This window comes from Clupea harengus, unplaced genomic scaffold (genome assembly GCF_900700415.2).
Source record: "Clupea harengus unplaced genomic scaffold, Ch_v2.0.2, whole genome shotgun sequence".
Taxonomy (NCBI): Eukaryota; Metazoa; Chordata; class Actinopteri; order Clupeiformes; family Clupeidae; genus Clupea; species Clupea harengus.
This window is the reverse complement of record NW_024879754.1, coordinates 66051-75871: the sequence shown is the minus strand read 5'-3', so window position 1 is coordinate 75871 and position 9821 is coordinate 66051. Positions and strand designations below refer to the sequence as shown.

Genomic DNA, 9821 nt, shown 5'->3' with positions numbered 1-9821 from the left:
TGTGTGTGTGTGTGTGTGTGTGTGTGTGTGTGTGAGCAAGAGAGAGAGACATAGAGAGAGAGAGAAAGAGAGAGAGAGAGAGAGTGTGTTTGTTCATACCGGTGTTTGTTTCAGGGTTTTGTGTGTCACAGTCAGTCTGTCTGATGTCTGTTTGTCCTTCTGTCTGTCTCTTCTGTCAGTTGCACTCAGGAGCTCAAGTCAGGTGGGTGTGCCTCCTCAGTACTGTCCGTGTCGGTGTGGTGTTTTGTCCTCAGCTCTGGCAGTGAAATCAAACACAGATTTCATATGCCCAGACAACACAGTTCTTCTGTTTTGTTTTTGTTTGTTTTGCTCCCCCTCTTCCGTTTCGTGGTGGTTTAAACACGACTGTAAGGGTTAACAAGGTGTATCACTTGTGTTCTTTCTTGAAACTAAACCATGGGTCTTTTTCTTGTTATGGTTAAAACACAAGTTGAAGGGAAACTAGATATTGGCCTGTGAAGATATTAGCCAAAGAGAACTTCAGCATGCAGCAATACACACTCCCCCACCTGTTGCCTACTTTAAAACACAAGGAGATCCTAGGCAAAAGCTCATCTAGTTCCCCTTCAACTGCCCTTCATCTCAGCTCCCCGGCACCATCTCCCATCGTCATGGCAGCCTGTTTGTTTACATGCCCGTGTTGCATTGTGTGCAGGGGCTGCTCTCAGATTGGCATCATTAAGGCCATGATCGAGTCGGGCATCCCCATAGACCTGGTGGGAGGCACCTCCATCGGCTCCCTGATGGGGGCGCTGTATGCCGAGGACAGGAGCACCAGCCGCATGAAGGGTCGGGCGCGGGAGTGGTCCATGGTGAGTAACCCACCCACCTCATCCCCAATCACGTGAGCGCGCCACGTCCTCAAGGTCACGCTGAACCCTCCGTCATTATTACTGGAGAAATGGAAGGCGCTGAACTGTGTGTTATTATGGTGTTAGAATTGGAATTAGAATTAGAACTGTGTGTTATTAAGTTGTTAGAATTAGAATTAGAACTGTGTGTTATTGTTTCAGCCATGCAGCTGAGGCTGCTGCTTTTGGACTGATTGTTAGCGTCTGAACCTGGATTATTAATCACTAGGCGTGACTGTGCTTTGTTGACGGTGGTACTGTAACTTGTTTTTAGCGTGGGCGTGTGAACGTCTGTGCATATGTGTTTGTGTGTGTGCGCATGAGAGTGTGTCTGTGCATATGTGTTTGTGTGTGTGTGCATGAGAGTGTGTGTACGTCTGTGCATATGTGTTTGTGTGTGGGTGCATGAGAGTGTGTGTACGTCTGTGCATAAGTGTTTGTGTGTGGGCGCATGAGTGTGTGTACGTCTGTGCATATGTGTTTGTGTGTGTGCGCATGAGAGTGTGTCTGTGCATATGTGTTTGTGTGTGTGTGCATGAGAGTGTGTGTACGTCTGTGCAAATGTGTTTGTGTGTGTGTGTGCATGAGAGTGTGTGTACGTCTGTGCAAATGTATTTGTGTGTGGGCGCATGAGAGTGTGTGTACGTCTGTGCATATGTGTTTGTGTGTGGGTGCATCAGAGTGTGTGTACGTCTGTGCATATGTGTGTGTGCTGTCGCAGCCCAGCTCTCAGAAGGACGCAACAAGGGAATTTCTCAAGCATCTCTTTATTAAGGCTTCAAACTTAAAACAAAGGTATTTAAACAAACAGAAAATGGGGTAAACCCTCCGGCTTGTACCCAGTGCAACCGGCAACTTCCCCTCTGTCTCTCTCTCGCCAGTCCTGCTTCTCACTGACTCTTTTAAACTCTTTGGTTTGACTAGATTGGCACTGATCAGCCACTAGTCAAACAATCTGCAGGTGAGCTTTCAATTAGGGAAAGCCCGACCTGCCTAGTCACCAGAACACCTCCCCAGGGTCCTAAAGTCTGCCTTGTGTAGGCCTGGTAAGGGAATTCACTCGTGTTCCAACCAAGTGGGAGCCCAAGAGCAGCTTGGGCTACCACAGTGCGCATGAGAGTGTGTGTACGTCTGTGCATATGTGTTTGTGTGTGGGTGCATGAGAGTGTGTGTACGTCTGCATATATGTTTGTGTGTGGGTGCATGAGAGTGTGTGTACGTCTGTGCATAATTGTTTGTGTGTGTGCGCATGAGAATGTGTGTACGTCTGTACATATGTGTTTGGGTTGTGTTTCAGTGATAGCCCTCTTTCTGTGTCTGAAATAGTATTTCTTCATTTACTTTTTAAGTTTACCAGTTCATTTCTACTGTCTCTAATCTTCTACGTGTTTGTGCGAGTGTGTATGTGTGTTTGACTGTGTTTGTGTGTGTGTGTGTACGTCTGTGCATATGTGTTTGTGTGTGGGTGCATGAGAGTGTGTGTACGTCTGCATATATGTTGTGTGTGGTGCATGAGAGTGTGTGTACGTCTGTGCATAATTGTTTTGTGTGTGTGCGCATGAGAATGTGTGTACGTCTGTAATATGTGTTTGGGTTGTGTTTCAGTGTAGCCTCTTTCTGTGTCCTGAATAGTATTTCTTCATTTACTTTTTAAGTTTACCAGTTCATTTCTACTGTCTCTAATTTCTACGTGTTTGTGCGAGTGTGTATGTGTGTTTGACTGTGTTTGTGGTGTGTGTGTGTGTGTGTGGTGTGTGTGTGTGTGTGTGTGTGTGTGTGTGTGTGTGTGTTGTGTGTGTGTGTGTGTGTGTGTGTGTGTGTGTGTGTGTGTATGTCAGTGTGTTGTTTGACATATTCCTTTTATAATAATCCATTCAGCCAAAGGGTTGTGGTGTTCTTGAAAACCAGAATATTGTCTGTCGTTCCGCAGGAGATGACCTCATGTTCAAGAAGATTCTCGACCTGACGTACCCAGTGACCTCCATGTCTCAGAGCCTCCTTCAACAACGGATCAGTGCCATTTTCAAAGGCAAACAGATGAGGTGGGAAGATGAGAACAGGGCTGTCTTGGTCACCCTAGCCAGCTCAGCACAATGCCTTTGGGTTTCTGTAAAATGAACTGCATACAGCAGGCTCCATAATAGCTGGATGTGTCCCCTGAGAAAGTAGTAATCCAAAAGCTGGAGGCTTGTGAGTTCCTGAGTAAGGTTCCTTCCTTTTATTGTCTGTTTCTGTATTACTGTCTCTCTTCCCAAAGGATATGTGGCTGCCATACTTTAACATCACCACAGACATCACGGCCTCTTGTATGCGTGTGCACACTGATGGTATGTAACACACACACACCACACACACGGACACACACACACAACACCACACACACACGTATATGCAATAATACTAATCATGGTAAGTAATGACAATGATCATTTTAGTGACTTTTAAGCTCGTTATACTACAGAGTATAAGTAGGCTGCACTGAGAAAAAATCTAAATAAAGATCAATCTCTCTCTCTCTCTCTCTTTTCATTTGTCTCTCTCCCCATTTATCTCTCTCCTTCTTCCACACATCCTCCCTTGTTCTGTCTCTGGGTCCAGTAACAGCTCTGATTGTGATTTGTTCCCGCAGGCTCTCTCTGGGGTACATACGTGCCAGCATGTCCTCTCTGGCTACCTGCCACCCTCTGCGACCCCAAAGACGGTCACTTACTCATGGACGGAGGGTACATCAACAATCTGCCAGGTTGACCCCCCCTCCCCATATCTCATTTATCTCTTCTTTAAAGGGCCCCACCACAACGGGCATTGCCTGACGATTGATCTGACGGTTGGCATCCATCGTCTGGTTGCTTTACAAAAACCCAAAAATGAAGTCAGGTTTCAGTGACAGTGCAGGGTTTGAGTGGAATATGTCATGTTAATGGGAGACTGAACGGTGTCCAGCTCGGGCCAATCTAGATGATTGCAGTGACTGGATGCGAAAGCCACATCCATCTTTTAATAGGGTTTTCTCGGGACGTTCCCGTCCCTTGCTCCTGGAACTCAAGTGCCAGAGCAAGCCATTAGCTACATCAAGGTCATTGGCTCACGAGTACAACTTTGATGCAAAGTATGCCTTCACTGTCCAATTTGTCTGCGAGGGTCGCACTTTTAATCGCTGGCATGAATCTCTCCTGACCTTGCCTTGGAGTGAAACTGTCCATTACTCTAGCTACGTATGTGTATGCTGTAAGTCTGTTTCTCGACTGAGATGGCGGCGTTTTGCAACAGTGCTAAAAGGTGTTCCCAGTGGATGAATAAAAAAACAAGACATCTGGCCCTCCCAGAGTGACTTTCAGTTGAACGGCTTCTCTCGACCTTCCTAGTTGCCAACCGCTCCACCTCCCCTCCCGCCAACAAGCTGACGTCGGCCTCGCCGCTCCCCAATGCGGTGCCAACCGCGTTGGCGTGATCGCCGTCTAGACTGTGGGCTGCAGGCCGCGCACTGTAGAGGGACCTTGACCAACTACAGTGCGGACGCGCTGGTCTGGCTGGTGGCTGCTGTGGAACGACGTCAACCCCTTCATCACGACGGCGTCAGCGCGGTAAGTCGCGCCTCACATGGTATGACGCCTATGGATCTCTCCAAGACGCTAGAATAAAGCCCCACATTGCCATGCCTGTGGCTAGGGCGAAGGACAGTGGATGAGACCTAAACCCTGCCCGGAGGCCTTCCATGACCAGTGTGGAGAGTAATGACTCTGGTATGGGTATGTAACTGGGGTGTGTGTGTGTGTGTGTGTGTGTGTGTGTGTGTTGTTTTCTGCAGGTGTTGAACATGGCTGAGATCCAGACGCGTCTGGCCTACGTGTGCTGCGTGCGTCAGCTGGATGATTTGGTTGAAGAACAGCGAGTACTGCGAGTACATCCGGCCGCCCATCGACCGCTACGGCACACTGGATTTCGGCAAGTTTGATGAGATCGCAGTAAGTCGTCCTCTCCTCATTTCTCTCTCTCTTTCTCTCTCTCTCTCTCTCTCTTTTTATGTCAGATCTTTTTCACGCAAATGGTGTATAGACAAAAGTCTGTGGTCGATTGATGATATCGGTAGCCTGTTGTTACCTGGTGATAAGTGGTTATGTTCTTGGTGTGGCCTTTAATATGGTGTGGGGGTAGCAGGGATGGGGCCTTTTTAGGAGTCCTTGATTCATGTGATGGTTCAATATAGGGGTTTAAACATTGAAACCTCTCCCTCCCTCTCTCTCTCTCTCTCCCTCCCTCTCTCTCTCTCTTTCTCGCTCTCTCTCTCCCTCCCTCTCTCTCTCTCTCTTTCTCTCTTCCTCTCTGTGGTTCTGTTCATCTGTCTCCTGTCTCTGTAGGATGTTGGCTACCAGCATGGGAAGACGGTGTTCAGCGTGTGGCAGCGCAGCGGGGTGGTGGAGCAGATTCTGAAGGACTGGCACCAGGAGGAGTTCCACAAGAGCAAGAAGAGTAACGTGAGTGCTGGGGCACTTCTCCTCTGTGACCTCTCTCATTAGCACGTGCACTGCTTCTGTGACCTCTCTCATTAGCACGTGCACTTCTCCTCTGTGACCGCTCTCATTAGCACGTGCACTAGTTCTCTCTGTGACCGCTCTCATTAGCACGTGCACTAGTTCTCCTCTGTGACCTCTCTCATTAGCACGTGCACTGCTTCTGTGCACATCTCCTCTGTGACCTCTCTCATTAGCACGTGCACTGTTTCTGTGACCGCTCTCATTAGCACGTGCACTGTTTCTGTGACCGCTCTCATTAGCACGTGCACTGCTTCTCCTCTGTGACCTCTCTCATTAGCACGTTGCACTGCTTCTGTGACCGCTCTCATTAGCACGATGCACTGCTTCTGTGACTGCCTCATTGCACGTGCAACTGCTCGTGACCGCTCTCATTAGCACGTGCACTGCTTCTCCTCTTGACCTCTCTCATTAGCACGTGCACTGCTTCTCCTCTGTGACATCTCTCATTAGCACGTGCACTGCTTCTCCTCTGTGACCGCTCTCATTAGCACGTGCACTGCTTCTGTGCACATCTCTCATTAGCACGTGCACTGCTTCTGTGACCGCTCTCATTAGCACGTGCACTGCTCCTCTGTGACCTCTCTCATTAGCACGTGCACTGCTTCTGTGCACATCTCTCATTAGCACGTGCACTGCTTCTGTAATTGAGTTTTGCCTCGGAGACACTGCATGAGATTACCAATTATTGTAATGGACTATACTGCAATGCTTTCATGAATTATCACAACAATTAAGTCACCAACGTTATTAGTCAACCAGATGTGGCCTCTTGGTTAGCGAACAAACTGCTTTGAATGTTTTTCTTCAGTGCAGGCAGCAGACTGTTGTATGTGTTTGGTAGTGAGTTTGTTCGTTTTGTTGTGCTAGTTGTTGCTTCGGTGATTCTTCTTCTATTGAGGTGAATCTTTGTGTCCTCAGGTGCTCACCTGCCCCAATGCGTCCTTCACTGATCTGGCAGAGATTGTGTCTCGGATAGAGCCGGCCGTCAAGCAGCCTGCCCTAGATGGTAAGAGCAGGACCTCACGAGAGACACAGTATTTTTCAGCGTCACTTCGAAAAAAGTCCCAATTCTTCTTCTACGTTAGATCGGAGTGTTCCCATTCCAACCCCCCCCAACCCCTTACCTCCTTCACCCCTTCATAATTCTCTCTTCAAACAGCAGATGAATCGGAGTACCAGACTGACTATGACGAGATGCTCTCCGACTTCGACTTCAGCGAGCACACTGAGGATGAGACAGCCGACACAGGAGACACAGTAAGGCTCCCCTGGCCACTGAGATGCCTGCCAGACAGAGCGTAGAGGAGGAGACAGTTAGCGACAGTGGTACAGGAGGTAGAGAAGTCGTTTAGTAATCAGAAGGTTGTTGGTTCAATTCCCTGTCGAAGCGTCCTTGAGCAAGACACTGAACCCCTAATTGCTCCTGATGTGCAGTGTGCCGTCAGTGGAAATGTAAAAATGTGTATACATCCTTGTAAGTCGCTTTGGATAAAAGCGTCTGCTAAATGTAAATGTAAATGTAAATGTAAGTTAAACAGAGAGTTGAAACCCCCCATCTTAGACGGCCACACTCATGCACACATTGCTTCCTTGCTTGGGATCAGCTTGGAGCATCAACACATTATTTCTGATATGGAAAAAGTCACGCTCTTCAAATTGTGTGAAAGTTAGATGACATGCCTGTTTACCTGTACTCTAGACTACAGAAGGACCTTACCCCTATGCCTATGGTTGTTTCTGAGTGCCTTCTGTGTCTCACCACACGAATGAATGTGTTCTGGATATTTTCTGCCTCAGTGATCTTGATACTCATTTTCTCAAGACAGTTTTCCAACAGTCGAACACTCTGCATGCAAATATAAGAAGACACACAGACAGATAGACAGATGGAGATACAGAGGTGGAGTTTTATTTAATTACTATCGCAAGGGCCATCTGTTGCCAGACAGACAGAGATACAGTATGCTGTAATGTGTCAAATTTGCCCCATCTTACTGACTGACTGACTGTGTGTGTGTGTGTGTGTGTGTGTGTGCGTGTGCGTGTGCGTGTGCGTGTGCGTGTGCGTGTGCGTGTGCGCGTGCGCGTGCGCGTGTGTGTGTGTGTGTGTGTGATATGTTCCTCTCTGTGTCAGGATGAGGACATGGGATTGAGGCTCCCACGTTACCGGCTGGCAGACCCCACATCCTCTTTTCTAGGATCATGAGATGCGGCGACTGTCTCCACTCAGAAGCGGATGAATGTGCACCCTCTGTTGTCATTAGTTATCCATAAAGTAGTTATCAGTGCAATACTTTATTTAATGAATTTATTATATTCTTCTATTTTATACCTAATTGAAGGGGTTTTCCTAGTGCAGTAACTTTTGGGACATTGTTCCCTGAACAGAGGTTGACTTGTCCAGGACAGGCAAAAGGTCTGATTCAGGCGTGGAGATGATTAGTCCTATTGTGTCTGATTTCAGTGTGAACCTGGAGGTTTCTGGTTAGTTGTTAAATTATTTGGGGTACTTACTCACTGGAGTTGGAAACAACATTGGAGAAAAATGGGAACTTGATAAGAACATGTAATCTGGCATTATAAGGTGTCATTTTTACATTCAGGTGAAATTTGAATACTTGGTGGTATATAAGGCTGCCACCGCACAGTTACACTACACTACACTAATTCACTACACTACACTTCACTAGTACACTACACTAATACACTACAGTATTTTATATGTGCACAGTATGTTTACTGTTCTCAAGTTGGTCTAAAAATACAGTACATGTGTCCTGTGTATGCAAAGTTTTGATGTATTTTTAGGTGTTCAAATAGTTACATGTACATGTTGGTAAATAGTTTTAACATTTTACACAATACATGCCTAATCTAAAGCCTAATATCAATGCAATATGTCAGTGTTTTGATGCTGACACCACTGTGATTTTTTGATGGCTGCTATTTTTAATGTGTTAAAGCAGGTCAAAGAATCAAAAAGGGAAAGACACCACTTGTGCTTATTTTGTTTTATGATGACTGAAAGGTTCGAAACAAATCATTTCACTTTGTTTTTGTTGTTCTGATTGTTACACAGATGCCATATGTATGCTGAACAGAATGAGTCATTTCATAAGCTAATCATTTTAACGAGGGTATTTGTTTGTTTGTAATTAAATTGTGTGCTTGCCATTGCCTTTATGGGGGTATTTAGGATTTCCCATATAAAACTAATCCAATACAAAATAGTTGTGCTTTTGTTCTCTCCAAAAAATTGTATGGGTTGATGCCCTCGCTTTTGAGCTGAAGGTGTAAACTGAATTTAGTCTTAAGTGTAACATTATTTATGACATTTTTGTTTTCGAAATGTTCATTATTTGGATCCTTAGAACGTTGGAGTTTCCGAGCAAGTCAAAAAGTAACATGAGTGCGTTCTATTACTTTATGACGCATTGTGGGCGTGGTTACATCTTTTAAATTTGACGAGAAAGCGAAAAACGTATCGTTTCTCGGACGCCATGGATTCAGCGGAACACAGAGACTGTAAGGGGGCTTCCGCTGCGGGAGCAGAGAATTCGTATTCAACAACTAGGTAAAATGCCACGTTCAGCAGGCCCAGTGCAGCTGCAGTCTGTTTCTGTGAATGTTGGAATGCCCTCTGTGGGCCTATGTTAAATTCAAAAGAAAACAAACTTACTAATGCTCCCATGACATGTTGCTGTTCTTTTATATAATTTTGTGTTGAAAGTTCTCGGATTTAAAATATTAAAACCATATGTTGTAGGCTAGCTGATTGCATCCAACATCAGAACTTCAACATCGATGTTGCAGTTGTGGACTACACATATTTAGTTAGCGTTTCACAATACCCCTAGGCTACTTCCGTTAGTTATGTGAAAGAATTGGATTGATGATGTCTTTGCGGGCAGATGTCCGTCCGTTTTAGTTATAAATACATATATATAAGATAATAAACAGTACTTAAAGTAACAGACAGTTATTAAGTAATAAACAGTCAATAATCATTTATTGAAGATAAACCGTATATCCTCATATGTCTACGTGGTTGATAAAGTAGGCTATCACAACTTCGAGTTTTTTTTCCACATACCCTCAATAGAGAAAGAGTCCGAACACAATGCAGCAAGAGAGATCTTGGAAAATGACCACAAACTCCCCTCGCGATGCGAAGACACTGGGCAATTATCTGCTAGATCGAGGGCCCGCCCTCCAGGTAACGTTGAAGTAGCCCACTCCTTACAACAACAGGAGTATTTTCAATACCGTTTTGTTTTAATGTCAGAGAAGATATTTAGCTGCGCTCTAACTTGTACGCTATATGTTGAGCGTGTCCCTCACCTCATTTACAGAGAAATTGCAGTGTTTTACTTAGATGTGTGTGTGTGTGTGTGTGTGTGTGTTTAACCCAAGA

General features: G+C 45.7%; 1 pseudogene; it reads left to right on the top strand.

Annotated features, from left to right (window-relative positions):
• The first annotated feature begins 676 nt into the window (after window positions 1–676).
• LOC122130232 lies at window positions 677–7816 on the top strand (annotated as a pseudogene).
• The last annotated feature ends 2005 nt before the right edge of the window (window positions 7817–9821 follow it).